The sequence below is a fragment of the Pinus tabuliformis genome, chromosome 7, assembly GCF_031772625.1.
Source record: "Pinus tabuliformis cultivar Carrire ecotype Pingquan chromosome 7, CPIR1, whole genome shotgun sequence".
NCBI classification, from domain to species: Eukaryota; Viridiplantae; Streptophyta; class Pinopsida; order Pinales; family Pinaceae; genus Pinus; species Pinus tabuliformis.
The window spans coordinates 133133578-133149295 of NC_142293.1; positions in this window are offsets into that span (position 1 = coordinate 133133578).

The following is a 15718-nucleotide window of genomic DNA, read 5'->3' on the forward strand; positions in this document are numbered from 1 at the left end:
TGCTACAACATTTAAAAAAACTTAAAGATTGTGATACATGTTTAAATAAATTTAAAAATTGATAGATAATATTTTGTATATATTTTTTCAAGCCTCTCAATTTCGAGAGGTTTTAGCCCTAGATGATTGCCTACATCTTGCATCATATTGTCTCATTGTTATTAATGTGTTGGTAGTTGTTTGATGATAGAGAACATGGGTCTATGGAGCGGAAAAATGAGGGGTGGTCCTGGGTTTCGATGCCGCAATTGTTGGAGGTACATTTCCATGGAAGCTTGCCTGCACCTACCCCCTTAACCAGCTACCAACCTTAGCACCCCTTGCTTTACCTGCTCTGGTTATCTACTTAAACTGCCTCTCGCTGTTTGCGGTTTCCCTTCTCCGCTCTAGGTTATAGGTCTTCCCGGTGACTAACCACAGTTTTATGTTGTTTTCTTGTCCTCTTCTGGCAGCTATCATAACTTCTCCCGACAATCATGGATGACCTGGGCGATTTCCGGGACCCGTCGGAGGATGTGCCCATATGGACACCCTCCACGACCACTATTGTCGGTCTCTTCCCTTTCATGTCCGACCTCACCGATGAGATTGAAGCCCTTCCTCCAATAACTCGCCCTCGTAAAGAGGTAAAGGGTGGATGCAGGCCCTATTTGGGTATGTTTGCTCAGATTACCCTTGCATTTCTGGACGGAGGACACCTTCAAGCACATTGGGAATGCCCTCAGTATCTACCTCACCTTCGACGATTCATACCAGACCACGGGGAATTTATCATATGCAAGGATTTTGGTTCATTTGGACCTTTTTGAGGGTTTGCTTGAGTTTATTGACATCCGCTGGAGGAACCACACCAGATGTCAGTTGCTGGTCTACGAGGGCATCCCTTTTTTATGCCGAAGGTGCCATAAGGTCGGGCATATTTATAAGGAATGCCCTCTGCTAAAAGAAAAGAAAAAACAGGCCTCTGCAGAGGATATTGCCTCACATCTGCACACTTAGCACAAATCACAGCCTAAGAGTCAGGCTCCCTTGGCCTCATAGGTCCCGGCTGCATCTGAGATCTTGGCCAGACAGCAGAAAGCTCCAACAGAAGAGGCAGCAGCTCCTCCGCAGCCGAAGAAGCGAGGACGGCCTCCCAACCGTTCACAGCAGCCTCCTCCGTCTCATCCACAATTGCCATCCGAGGGCCTGCCCTCGTCGGGTATGAACTCTCCTACCATCCCTGTTCCCTCTTACAACAATTCTCATATTGATTGTAATTTATCTAGTACATTCTCTGAACTTCATGTAATGAACCCCCCACACGAACATCTGGGTCAAGATTTTGGTACAAACTCCCCTATCTCTGCTTCGCTCACCTGTTCGATTTCATTTGCCCCCATTTTCTCACCTGCACCCTCCTCAAATCCTCCTTCGCATACCTTGTCCGCTACTCCCTCCCTCCTGGTTCCCCCTCTTGGGAGATACATGACATGCTCGAAAACTAAGAGACAAGCCCAAGATCATATTGGGCTTGAGATTCTCCACTCTTCCCCCCGCCTAAACAGCACAGGGGACGACCCTACTTCCTTTCTAAAGTCCAAGGCACAACGGAAGATGAGATTTCTTTGGAGGTACAATCTACCATCCCAAGGATGCTTAGAGCCATAGAATCCCAGCCTACCCCCTCCCCATGAAGATTTTCTCTTACAATTGTAGAGGGTTGGCTAGGCCAGACAAAAAACTAGCTCTTTGTCGACTGTTAAAAATTGCTCCTCTTGATATTATCTTTTTGCAAAAAACCCTAGGACCTTTTTTAAACATTTCGCAGACCCTCCAAAACATACTTCCTGGTTGGATCTTTATAGGACTTGATGCACATGGGAGGTCGGGAGGTCTAGCTTTGGGTTATAACTCCCATACTATAAAAATGCATAATTGTTGGGGTGGGCTGGGTCATCTTGGAGCAGACATCAGTTCTGCAGACCTGGGGATGCAATTTCAGATCTTAAATGCCTATGGCCCATGCTAGAACAGACCAGCATTTTGGCAGAACCTCCTAGGTTATAATTCTTTTTTGACCAACCACCTGATCCTGGGTGGTGACCTTAATTTTTCCATCGGACATGATGAATCTTGGGGACACAGGGCCTAGTGAGACTCCCTCTTGGATTATTTTTTATCTAAACTAGACACCCACCATCTGATAGATATCCCCTCTGCAAAACCTCAAGCGACATGGAGGAACAACAGGATTGGGGAAGACAGTCTGGCCTGCAGACTTGATCACTTCCTTGTCAAAGAAAAGGTGTTGGACTTGGGGCTACATATCAGACATTGGGTTGGTTCTGGTGGGATCTCTGACCACTTTCCCATTTACCTGGAAATAGAAGGGGGGCGAGCAAAACCTAAAGGACCCTTTAAGTTCTGCTCTGTTTGGCTCAAGGATGACTCTTATAAAAAATTGGTCTCTGATTTCTAGAGCGCAAACCCCCTAGGAGAAGAGAAGACAGTACCAGAATATTTATACAAAATCTTACAAACCTTAAGAGGATGTCCAAACTTTGGGCACATAAGAAAAGAATACAGGAGGAACAAAATCTCTATAGAATGGAATCTGAAATTGCTGCTTTTGAAAATAATCTTGGAGGTATCTACACCTTAGAAGAACATAGGGAAAGGATGGCTTCTCATTAGGCTGAAAGGGCTAAAATTCTTAAGGAAAAGGCAGAAACCTGGTGCCTGAGAACCAAAGCCATATGGATGCTTGAAGGGGATGAAAACACTAAATTCTACCATAAATTCGCCAATGGAAGAAAGGCGATCAACACCATATGGCAGCTCCAGAATGATCAAGGATAGATTTTAAATACTTTCCCACAACTTGTTGAATTTTCCTCCTCGCACTTCAAAAGTACATACCGAGCCCCCAGGGAGACAAACCTTGCAGAAATCATCAGGGTTGCACAACTCTTTCCTAGATTTGTGGATCCTGTGGAAGGAGATGAACTAATAAATGCAGTCACTCTGGAGGAATTGGAACACACCTTAAAGTGGTTCAAAAAGAATAAGAGTTCGGGGCCCGATGGTTGGTCGATTGAGTTATACTTGGATTTCTTCGACATCATTGGGTAAGACCTGCTCAGAATAGGCGAGGAATCGAGGATTAGTGGCTTTCTTGAAAATTCTATCACCTCTACCTTCCTTGCACTCATTTCGAAGAAAGACAACCCTGACTCCTTCGAGGACTTTCGCCCCATATCTCTTCGCAACTACATATATAAGATCATAGCTAAGATTATTGCCAACAAGATGAAACCTATTCTCTTTAATCATATCTCGCCAGAGCAATTCGATTTCCTACAAGATAGACAGATCCATGAAGCTATTGGCACTATCCAAGAAGTAATACATACTTTACACTCAAGGTGAGGCAAAGGTATGATTATGAAGGCCAATTTATCAAAAGCATTCGACATAGTAAATTGGCTTTATATTAGAATGTTGTTAACTCATTTAGGCTCCCTTACTTGTTCATTAAATGGATCATGAACTGCATTACTAATATCCATTTCGGTGTTCTGGTGAATGGAAGTGCATCTCCTTTTTTTTACCTCTAAAAGGGGGTTGAGACACAGATGTTCCCTCTCGCCTTTGCTCTTTTTGCTCATTATGGAAGGTCTCAACAATCTCATCAAAGATGAGAATCAAAGGGGCAGACTAAAAGGTATAAAGATAACAGAAGGTTGCACCCTGACACACCTTCTCTTTGTTGATGACATCCTAATTTTTATCAATGGCAGTATTGGGGACATTAGTATCATCAAGGAAAATTTCACCCTCTTCCAAGTGGCAATAGGTATGACTATAAATGACAGCAAGTCCACCATGACAATAGTTGAATGTACTCTGCACGAGATGTTGGGTGTGGAACATGATTATTTAGAGGACTTTGTTTCAACTAGATGTATACCACAGGAAGTTTGTACACCCCTCCACGTGGGGGGGTGGGGGGTGCGGGGGGGACTTGTCCCCCCCGCGTGGGTCCGGGGGGGCTAATCCCCCCTGGCTGGGGGGGTCTAGGGGCCAGCAGTCCCCTGACGAGGGTTTCAGGGGTAGCACCCCCGAAGCTAAAAACAGATGTAAAATTGCCTTGTAAAAGTATAGTAATTTCTAGTCAATCTGGATTGTTCATTAGGTGGATGATCTGATAGTAGAACTTATGTTTAGTTTAGGGTTTTTTGCCCTAGAAGGCAACCCCTCTTTTTGTATGAGGGCATTGTATTGAGGCTATGTAATAGATGTGTATTCTCCGAGTGAGAAATAGAGAGGCGAGACTATGAGAGAAAATAGAGGATATTACAGCGGATCTGTTGTAGGTTGTGTCTCTTCATTTTTCTGGATAATAGAAAGGAAGGACTAGCTGTTTGGGTTGGACGTAGCCAAAACTGGGTGAACCACGTATATCTGTGTCTCTCTGGTTTTATGCGTTTTCTGTGTTTATATTTATGCAATATTCTATGTGTTCCATTGCTCTGTAATATATAATTTTCTAACAACTGGTATCAGAGCCGAAGGTCTATTTGGCTGATAAACTCACAGGAAAGAAGGGTTCCTCGTTCGAGTGGGAGCAATGGCAGAAGATGGTAAGTTTAGGGTTGAGAAATTTAACGGCCAAAACTTCTCACTATGGAAGATGAAGATGGAAGATTATTTGTATCAGAAAGATTTGTACCTACCATTAGGCAGAAAAACAAAGATGCCGACGGGTATGACAGATGAAGAATGGAACCTTCTCGATAGAAAGGCACTCAGAATAGTATGGTTGTGCCTCGCAGCGTCGGTCACCTTCAACATTTCAAAGGAAACAATGACAGAGGGTTTGATTAAGTCGTTGGCGAAACTATATGAAAAACCCTTGGCCTCAAACAAGGTATTTCTTATGAAACGGTTATTTAATATGAAGACGAAAGGTGGATCTGTTGCAAACCACTTAAATGATTTTAATACTGTTACAAGTCAGTTAAGTTATGTAGAGGTAATCTTTGATGATGAAGTTAGAGCTCTGTTATTCTTGTGCTCATTGCCAAAAAGTTGGAATGGTTTAGTAATGGCCATTAGTAACTCTGTTTCTGGGTCTAGTACTTTAAAGTTTGATGATGTTTTCGGTGCTATCCTTAGCAAGGAAATGCGATGGAAAAGCTCGGGTGAGACAATGGGTAATGCTTTAAGTGTAGAGTCTAGGGGAAGAAAAATGGAAAGAGGAAAGAGCTCAACATATCACAGTAAATCAAGGAAAGGCAGATCCAAGTCCAGATCGGGGATAGTGTGCTATAAATGTGGAAAGAAAGGACACCTAAAGAAATACTGTAGATCTCGGAAGGGAAAAGAAGGAGATGCATAGCAAGAAAACAATCATGAAGCAAATGTGATAGGTGAGGTGTTACAAGATGCTTTGATTCTTTCTTTAAAAAATATTACTGATTCCTAGGTGGTAGATTCAGGGGCCTCATTCCATGCCACACCTGATAAGAAATATTTTCATGACTATGTTCAAGGAGATTTTGGACAAGTCCATTTGGGTGATGATAAACCCTATAAAATTGTTGGAATGGGTAAGGTTCTTGTAAAACAGCAGAATGGAAACCAATGGCTACTAAATGAGGTAATGCATGTTCCAAATCTGAAGAAAAATCTGATTTCAACAAGGTAATTAGGCGGTGAAGGTTGTGTGACAACTTTCACAGATAAAGCTTGGAAGGTCACCAAAGGAGCCTTGGTAATAGCAAAAGGCGAAAAAGGTTGGTACATTGGATTTATGCAATGGTATTTCTAACTCTGTTAATGCTTTAAATTCCGAAGGAGTAGATGCAACATTATGGCATCATAGGCTCGGACACATGAGTGAGAAGAGGATGAAGATTCTTCACTCAAGGAATTTGTTGCTGGGTTTGAAGAATGTTGATTTGGACTTCTGTGAGAATTGCATTTATGGAAAATAGAAGAGAGTCAGATTTCTTTGAGTTGGGAAAGAAAAGAAGAGCGAAAAATTAGAGCTTGTGCATACAGATGTATGGGGACCTGCTCAGGTATCATCTCTCGGTGGCTGTCATTATTATGTTACTTTTATTGATGATGCAACTAGAAAAACTTGGATTTATTGTATTAAGAATAAATCTGATGCATTTGATACTTTCAAGAAATAGAAAGCTTTGGTTGAGATTGAGACAAGAAAGAAATTGAAGTGTCTCAGATCAGACAATGGAGGTGAATATTGCATCAAAGAGTTTGATAGGTACTGTTCAAATCATGGAATTCGTAGAGAGAAGACAGTTCCAAGAACACCACAAGAAAATGGTGTGTCAACAAGGATGAACAGAACAATCATGGAGCGTGCAAGGTGCATGAGATTGCATGCAGGATTGCCTTTACAGTTTTGGGCAGATGCTATAGATACTATTGTTTATCTAATAAACAAAGGGCCTTCAAGTTCCTTGGATGGTGGTGTTCCAAAGGAAGCATGGACAGGTAAAAGCGTAAACTTCTTCTTTTCAAAGCCTTTTGGTTGTGAGGCCTTTGTCCATATTAATAAAGAAAATAGAACAAAGCTTGAGGCAAAGTCAAAGAAATGTACCTTTATTGGATATGGTGTTAATGATTTTGGTTATCGCTTATATGATTACGAAAATCACAAAATCATTAGGAGCAGAGATGTAATATTCAATGAAAAGGTCTTGTATAAGAATCAATTGCAGGAAAAGAAACAGGAAAAAGAAAACAAGGAATACGCAGTTCTTAATGAAATCACTGAAAAAGTAAAGGTGCCTGAAAATAATAATAATCAACAACCACAACAACAAAAACCACCACAATAGCAACAGGCAACCCAAACACCTGAAAGTGGTGTTAGAAGATCTACTAGGATAAGTGTACCCCCTAAATGATACTCTCCTTCATTATATTATTTATTGTTAATTGATTCTGGTGAACCCGAATGTTATGAAGAAGCAATGCAGGTTGAAAGCAGGAAGAAGTGAGAGCTAGCCATGGAAGAAAAGATGGACTCCTTAATGCATAACCAGACTTGGGACTTAGTCAGGTTGCCTATAGGAAAAACTACATTGAAGAATAAATGGGTTTACAGGCTGAAGGAAGAAGATGGAGGAAAACAAAAGTACAAAGCTAGACTTGTGGTGAAGGGGTTTGCACAGAAGAAAGGTATTGATTTTGGTGAAATATTTTCTCCTGTTGTTAAAATGACTTCAATCAGAACTATTTTATGTCTAGTAGCAGTTGAAGATTTGCATCTTGAGCAGTTAAATGTAAAGACAACCTTTCTCTATGGGGATTTGGAGGAAGAGATATATATGTAGCAGACACAAGGATATGAGGTAAAAGGGAAAGAAAAACTAGTGTGCAGGTTGAAGCAGAGCTTGTATGGCTTAAAACAGGATCCAAGGCAGTGGTATCTAAAATTTGACAAGTTTATGTTTGAACAAGGTTATACTAGATGTCACTCTGATCATTGTGTTTATCTAAAAAAGCAAAATGATGGCAGCTATATTATATTGTTATTATATGTGGATGATATGCTTGTTGCAGGGTCTAACATGTAGGAAATAAATGTGCTCAAAAGAAAATTGGCAAATTCATTTGCAATGAAGGATTTGGGAGCTGCAAAACAAATCCTTGGTTTGAGAATAACTAGAGACTGGAAAAATCGCAAATTAACATTGTCTTAGAATGAGTACATACAAAAGGTGTTGAAAAGATTTAATATGCACAATGCAAAACCAGTTAGTACACCTTTTGCTAGCCATTTCAAACTTAGTAAGGAAATGTGCCCAAAGACCCAAGAAGACATGGATTATATGTCTAAAGTTCCATATGCATCAACAGTTGGAAGATTAATGTATGCAATGGTCTCCATAAGGCCTGATATTGCACATGCAGTGGGAGTTGTAAGCAGGTACATGAACAATCCAGGAAAGGAACATTGGATGGAACTGAAATGGATTCTCAAATATTTGAAAGGTACCACAAATCAAGCATTATGCTTTGGTGGTTCAAACATTTCTCTACAGGGATATGTTCATGCAGATATGGCAGGTGACAAAGATAACAGGAGGAGCACTACAGGATATGTATTACTGTAGGTGGAACGACTATCAGTTGGGTTTCAAAAATCCAAACTGTTGTTGCACTTTCAACAATAGAAGCAAAGTATGTTGCTACTATAGAGGCTAGTAAAGAAATGATTTGGTTACAAAGGTTTATGGGTGAATTGGGTAAGAAGCATGATATGGGCACATTATACAGTGATAGCCAAAGTGCCATTCATCTTGCAAAGAACTCAGCATTTCATTCCAGGACTAAACACATATAGCTCAAGTACCATTTCATACGATTAGTGTTGGAAGATGGAGAGTTGAATCTGCAAAAGATACACACTAGCCAGAATCCTACAAATATGCTAACAAAAGTTGTAACCAGGGAGAAACTAAGAATATGCTCAGTTTCAATTGGTCTTCAAGGATGATGATGAAGATGAGAAACAACCAGGTCCAAAGAGGAGTCATTGTCCAACAAATGAAGCAGCGGTGGAGTTGCTACAATCATTCTCCAAGTGGGAGATTGTTGGGTGTGGAGCATGATTATTTAGAGGAATTTGTTTTAGCGAGATGTATACTATAGGAATTTTGTACACCCCTCCACACGGGGGGGTGTGGGGGGGACTTGTCCCCCCCATGGGGGTCCAGGGGTGCTAATCCCCCCCGACTGGGGGGTCTGGGGGCCAACAGTCCCCCAACGGGGGTTTCGGGGGTAGCGCCCCCGAAGCTAAAAACCTATGTAAAATTGCCTTGTAAAAGTATAGTAATTTCTAGTCAATCTGGGCCGTTCATTAGGCGGATGATCTGACGGTAGAACTTATGTTTAGTTTAGGGTTTTTTTCCCTAGAAGGAAACCCCTCTTTTTGTATGAGGGCATTGTATTGAGGTTGTGTAATAGATGTGTATTCTCCAAGAGAGAAATAGAGAGGTGATATTGTGAGAGAAAACAGAGGATATTACAGCGGATCTGCTGTAGGTTGTGTCTCTTCATTTTTCTGGATAATAGAAAGGAAGGACTGGTTGTTCGGGGTGGATGTAGCCCAAACTAGGTGAACCATGTATATCTGTGTCTATCTGGTTTTATGCGTTTTTTGTGTTTATATTTATGCAATATTCTATGTGTTCCATTGCTCTGTAATATATAATTTTCTAACACGAGATATATATGCACTCCAGTGCTTCCACTTCACTCAGCTGCATTTAGCTGATGGTTTAAAATTTCTGGGGTAAAAGTTGAAGCCACTGGGATACAAAATTGTTGAATGGAATTGGCTCATCTCCAAGATGGAGAAAAGACTTAATACATGGTACCTCAAATATCTTTTGCGGGTTGGAAGACTCACTCTAATCAAAAGTGTCCTGGAGGCCACCCTAGTTTATTGGATGTCCTTGGCCTGGATACCCAGAGGCATTCTTAATAGAATACAAGCCCTCTGTTGCAGATTTCTTTGGCAAGGGAACAAACATGGCAGGGTATTTTCTTGGGTCAGGTGGGAGGCCCTGAACCTACCAAAAAAATGGGGAGGTGGGGCCTAAAAAAGCTAGAAGATTTCTCATTAGCACTTGCCGCAAAACTTGGATGGAAATTAATAATAGCAAACAACCTATGGACGAGGGTCACATATTCCAAATACATCGCTCCATTACACATCATGGGCTAGATTAGAAGAGCCCATCTATGTACATCAGGTATCTCAATTATCTGGAAGACTGTTCTTAAGGCTTTAAGCCTGATCAGGGAAGGTATCACCTCGATCAGGGCACTCTGTTCGCATTGGTCTTGATCCTTGGATGGGATGTGGGGACATGCATCAACTACCCAGGGATCTCATACAATATCTCCAGCAATAGAATTTCACTTATATATCACAAATTGCTGACCTGGAGAATTCCACTTTCCTTTAACAAGTCTAGGAATCTGCACAACAATTAAACATCCCTATTATCTGGACACAACGTTGGGAGGAATACACTCAAGCCCTTACTGATGCCCACATCCGTATACTTGATGGTGATGATGAGATTATTTGGGCATTTTCAAAAAATGGCAGGTATACACCTAAAGATTGTTATTTGACTTTGTCAATGCCAAGGAAGCCTCTGCTACTAGTGGAGACATATTTGGAAACTCAAGGCCCCCCCTAGATCTAGACTCTTAATGTGGACCATCCTCAGGAACAAAATTGCTACTGGCGAAAACGTTCTCAAGCGAGCGCAACATGGATCCCACTGGTGCTGCTTCTACAAGCTGGAAAATGAGACCACCTTTCACCTATTCTTAGAATGTACAACAATATGTCACCTGTGGAAACTTATCTACAACCCATGATACCCACTGCAATCTGGGCTGGAAACTCTATTCTTGTTGCTTGGCAAACCTGGTATCACACTTCCTCATCACAGAAGCTTCGAAATCTGCCACTGTTAATCTGCTGGACAATTTGGATTGCTAGGAATCACAACATTTTTCAAGACTTAGAGCTGAACTGGACTGTTCTGGCGACTAAAGTCATTGTTGATTACTCACTCATTTCGGATGACCCTCCTCCCAGTAATCGGCGCAATCCTGCTCCTCTACAAATAAATTTCAACAAACCTTGGGCTTTTTTTGACGGAGCAGCCCAAGAACAAGGATGTGGAGGGAGGGCTATTCTACACTTATCCCATCAACATTATTACAACATGCTTATAGGTTTCCGCATATGCACAAACAACTCAGTTGAGCTCCTTGCTGCAAAACATCTCATACAATTCGTCTTGGAGAAAAACTGCACATAATTACAACTTTTTGGGGACTCTAAAATTATTTGTGATTGGCTGAATAGGAAAACTAGATGTTCTACATATACATTATTGCACATCTTGGATGAGACATTGAGATTGATTTCATATTTTAACAGATTTACTTGCTCACATATTTACAGGGAGCAGAATGGAGTTGCCGACAACTTAACCAAAGAGGCTGCGATTGGGGAGCCGGGCTTCTGGATGATCAGAGAAAAAAATGGGCAGGCCTTCTATCAATATTATCATCGGCCTTTTATGGAACTTGATGTTTAATCTCTTGATATTTTTTAGTTATGCTTTTTGATCAGGCACATGCCTTTTTTGATTGTATATATTGTCACTGAACATGATAACAGGTTGCTTATCATATGTTTCATAATTATGTTTCTTTTTTCAGTTGCCCCTTGTGTGGATCAAAGGCAACAATTCTGATATACATGATTTATGATCATGCACTATATGCACTAGCATCTACAGAATGTAATTTCCTCTTTTTAATGAAATTCACAAATTTTCCTTATGGGAAAAAAAGTATTTATTATTATTATTATTATTATTTTAAGAGTAAGTTTATTATGATATATTTAAAATATATAAATATTATTTTAAAAAGATATATAAATATTTAAGGTTAATTGTGTTAAGAGATGTACTTTATGGCACTCTAATTCAATATGGTAGAGTATGATAGAGATGTTGTAATGTTATGTTTTGTTAAACATTTTGACTTGGTGAAATAAAAATAAAAAACTAAAAAAAAATTAGATTCATTTTAATTTTGAATTTACCAAGATCTAAGTGGGATCAAATCTCTTTTTAAAGTTGCTACCTCAAAGAGATTTGATTAATGCTTACTACATCCTAAATTAAGATGGATTTAAGTTGGTTTAATTATATTATTATTATAATATGTAATTTTTCTGAGTCAAAATATTTTATTAATAATTATAATTATCATTTGTTTTATTTTATTTATTACATTGTTTTATTTATTCAATTTGTCTGAGTGAAAATGTGACAAGATGGAACATTACAACAAAGTTGTTTTATTTATTCAATTTGTCTGAGTGAAAATGTGACAAGAGGGAACATTACAACAAAGTGTTTATCCAATAAAATAAAACCAACCAACGACTAGGAGGGATCAAATTTTTCTTCACTCTAAAAGAAGTTTGCACCTCAAGAGATCTGATCCCTCTTAAGGCTTGGTTCTATTGAATAGTAAAATAAAACCAACCAATGACCAAGAGGGATGATTTGATCCCTATTAGAGCTTAGTAGATCAATGGATCTAGATTGGTTTAATTATTATTAGTTATGTGTTGAACGCCCTCAAGGGATTTGAACCTTGAATCTCACAAATTACATAATAATTTAGAATATCGTATTCACCAATTGGATTACCCCCTTGATTTAGTTTAATTATTATTATTTTATTTTAAAAAAAAATATTTGACAAAATATTTTATTAAGAATTATAATAATTTTTTTAATTTTAATTTTATTTTATGTAAGTCTAAGTCAAATAACTTAACAAAACAAGACATTTCAACATGATAGCCTCTCATTTGATTTATAACTTTGCCATGTACATAAGATTGAATTATCTTTTCTTCTGGTTCCACTTGTAAAGCTACTTTAAGGAGTTCAAATGTTTTTGTGTGCTTTAATCTGTCTCTTTTATACGAAACCTTTATTGGGTTGAAGCTAATATTAGAAGATTTATGCACTATGACACGTATTACGTTCAGTCGCATAAGGTAGGTGAGCATCGAATACCTTCTAGCAACGTTATCGTTTGATGTGCACACGATTGAATGACCTAATCTTCTTGTCTCGTTGCGTTTGTCCGGAGAGTCCAAATATTCTTCCGTCTTTTAATATTTCTATTGGTTTTTGTGTGGAAGCTAATATTAGAAGATTTATGCACGGTGACACGTATTATAATGATGTGCTCATTTGAGGTTGATACAGAAGTTGATACCCATTGGATATGGATCTTTTCTTCACCTTCTGGAATCATCTATATGTAATCATCTATTTTATTCATGTAATGTAGGGTAAACAAGTTGGTTTATGTGGTATTTAAATATTATTAGGTTAATGGTTCATATTTGATAGGAGAAGTATGTTTAGAGTGTTTTTAAGGGTTAAAGTTGTTTGAGTATTATGCGCAGTGCTTAGGGGTTGTGATGAAACAATCATATGACTCATTTTTCTAGCTAATTAGTTCATTGCATTAGTGGATATGGAACCAACCACACCATTAGCATGCGGTCTTAGATTTGGATGAGGAGGATTGGTTGATGACTAGGGAGCATTAGGAATGATTCCATACATAGTGCTCTAATATGAATAAATCAAGTTAAGATGTTAGGCATGAAGAATAGCTTACTCCTCAACAAATTCCCTAACCATTACAACATCCTTGTCAATTTGTGGTAGCAAGGATTGAGTAAATTATTTTTTTAACATACAATCAGGAATCTTCATTCTAATCATTTGTTTAATATCCTCCACTTATGGATATGATTAGAAATGTGGGTAGAGGTCTCATGTCTAAAGTTAGATAGGAGAACGGTTCTGGTCTCTTTTCATGATGGTAACTTGAAATGATACAATTTTTTTTTGTGCTAAAGAGGCATAGTCATGATAGGATGCTTGATCATGTTCAATATACCATTTTGTGACATCAGGAGTTAGGGTAAAATAGAAGATACTCAAAATAATACTATCATCCACCAAAGAGGTATATGAACACCTCAAATGGTAAGTGGTGATGTGTTTCATATGGCTCTCTCTTAGCTTTCCATCAAAACATAGAATGTCAAAGGGTAGTTTGACAGGCATAAGTGGCTATCATGGGTCATGGCATATAGGGTCATTCATGAGTTTGTCTAATTCTAAAAAGTAAAGAGATGTTAGAATTGGAAGTTGATTCTCATCAAATGGGGTTGAAGGGAGGGATGGTACCCTAGATGGAATTTGTACTCCTCCAATAACATATTTTCTAGAAGTTGATGGGTTACCAAAGGAATTGTGACTCCAGGGTTTTGGGGTTATGGAGCAAATGTAATGGAAAAAAAATCATTTTCCCCGGGGATAAAGGACCTCCCAAAGGCATGACTATTGATGGGATCATATTCAATTCTAAAAGGATAAAGCCCAAAAGCAAAAGCACCCCCTATGTAGGAATATTTCTAGGGAACATGGCACTAGTGGGGACGTTGCTGCTAAATGATTAGGAACTCTCTAAAACATTTAAGCCTCCAAGGAATAGCATTCCTTCTAATGTTGTATTTCCCCGACGATTATGAGACCCTCCAAATACACTACTTCCCCCATGATTATGAGGAATAGGCATAGGCCCCAATTGTATACCTTTAATAGATGAATGTCCCAAGCTCTAGAAGTATATATTAACTATAGTATAGAAAAACTAGGTGGAAACCACCCAACTCTAGGTTTGGAGATTTGGTTTTTTTCCACACTGAATACAAATCTAGTCGGGAATAGGGACACTAAAAGACTAGGTATACTAATAGGAGTTGTTGGCACAATTGGTGGTAGGCCCAAAGAGAGGATATGGAAGGAGTAGACATGGATGGAGTGGGTACTATCATGCTTATTGATGGTACATCGTGATAGAAATTTTTGAGACACTTGTTAAAGAGGACGCTATCTCCCCCATTGTTGAGGCTTTGCTCTCACCAACCATTTAATGAGAAAATAATGAAAAAGGATCTGATGAATGTTGTCACTCACCCTAATGAGTATAGGGTTAAGTGGATAAATTAAATAAGGATTTGTTTTGACTAGTGGATTTTTTTTCACTGCTTCAATAATAATGTTTTCCTCTCCCTCTATACCAAAAAAAATCCTCTTAAGATCTTCTATGTATAAGTCCTCCACTAAAGGATTTATCCATCTTTGTAATCACGCCTTCCCCACCTCCTTTGGAGGAAGGAAAATATGGATATATTTTTTAACCATGGGGATAAATATGTTTAACAATGAAAAAATACACCCTTATGTAAAACTAGACTCAACGAAAGAGCACACTCCTAGAAAAAATATAGATAAGAACATGAAAACCAATGGATACATGGGTCTTCATATTAGGATGATAGGAGCCTAGATCCAACCAATGAAGGTAATAAAGACAATTATGCTAACCTCCCTATACTAGCTTTTATTGGCACAAGTGAGCTCCCAATTAGTTCACCCCCTAGGAGAATTGATATGATGATGTAACATCTATATTAGGTACACAAATAAATTCTCACCCCTAATTTTTCTAAGAAGGTTATCTTGAAAAATTGCTACTATGACACTACCTCCCAATTGAATGGATGAGGGGGAAGATTGCGGGTTGGGGTCACATGAGTAGGCAGGGAAACTAAATTCCCACCCCGAATCCTCTAGGAAGGTTATCCTAAAAAATGCCACTATGGCACCACCTCACAATTCACAATTGAATGTCTAGGGGGACGATCAGGGGTTGGGGCACATGAGTGGGTAGGGAAACTAAGCCCAACACTGTTATAATGGATTATTCAAAGAGAATCATGCCCTTAAGAGGTTTCCATACACATAATGATCCAACTAACACTAGAAAAAGTTTAAAAGGGGATATCACTCTACATGTTCCCAATACAACCTCATGCTTGACTCCCATGTTAGAGGAGATTCCCAACAAGTAATATAGGTGAAAATGGATTTTAGTCACTCTCTAATGATATATAGTCCCAATTTTGATGGCCTTGGAGAGTTTATTCTCCAATCCTAATCTAAGGCCCTATACCCTAGTCTATTGTTTGTTTGCTACAGATGCAAAAAGG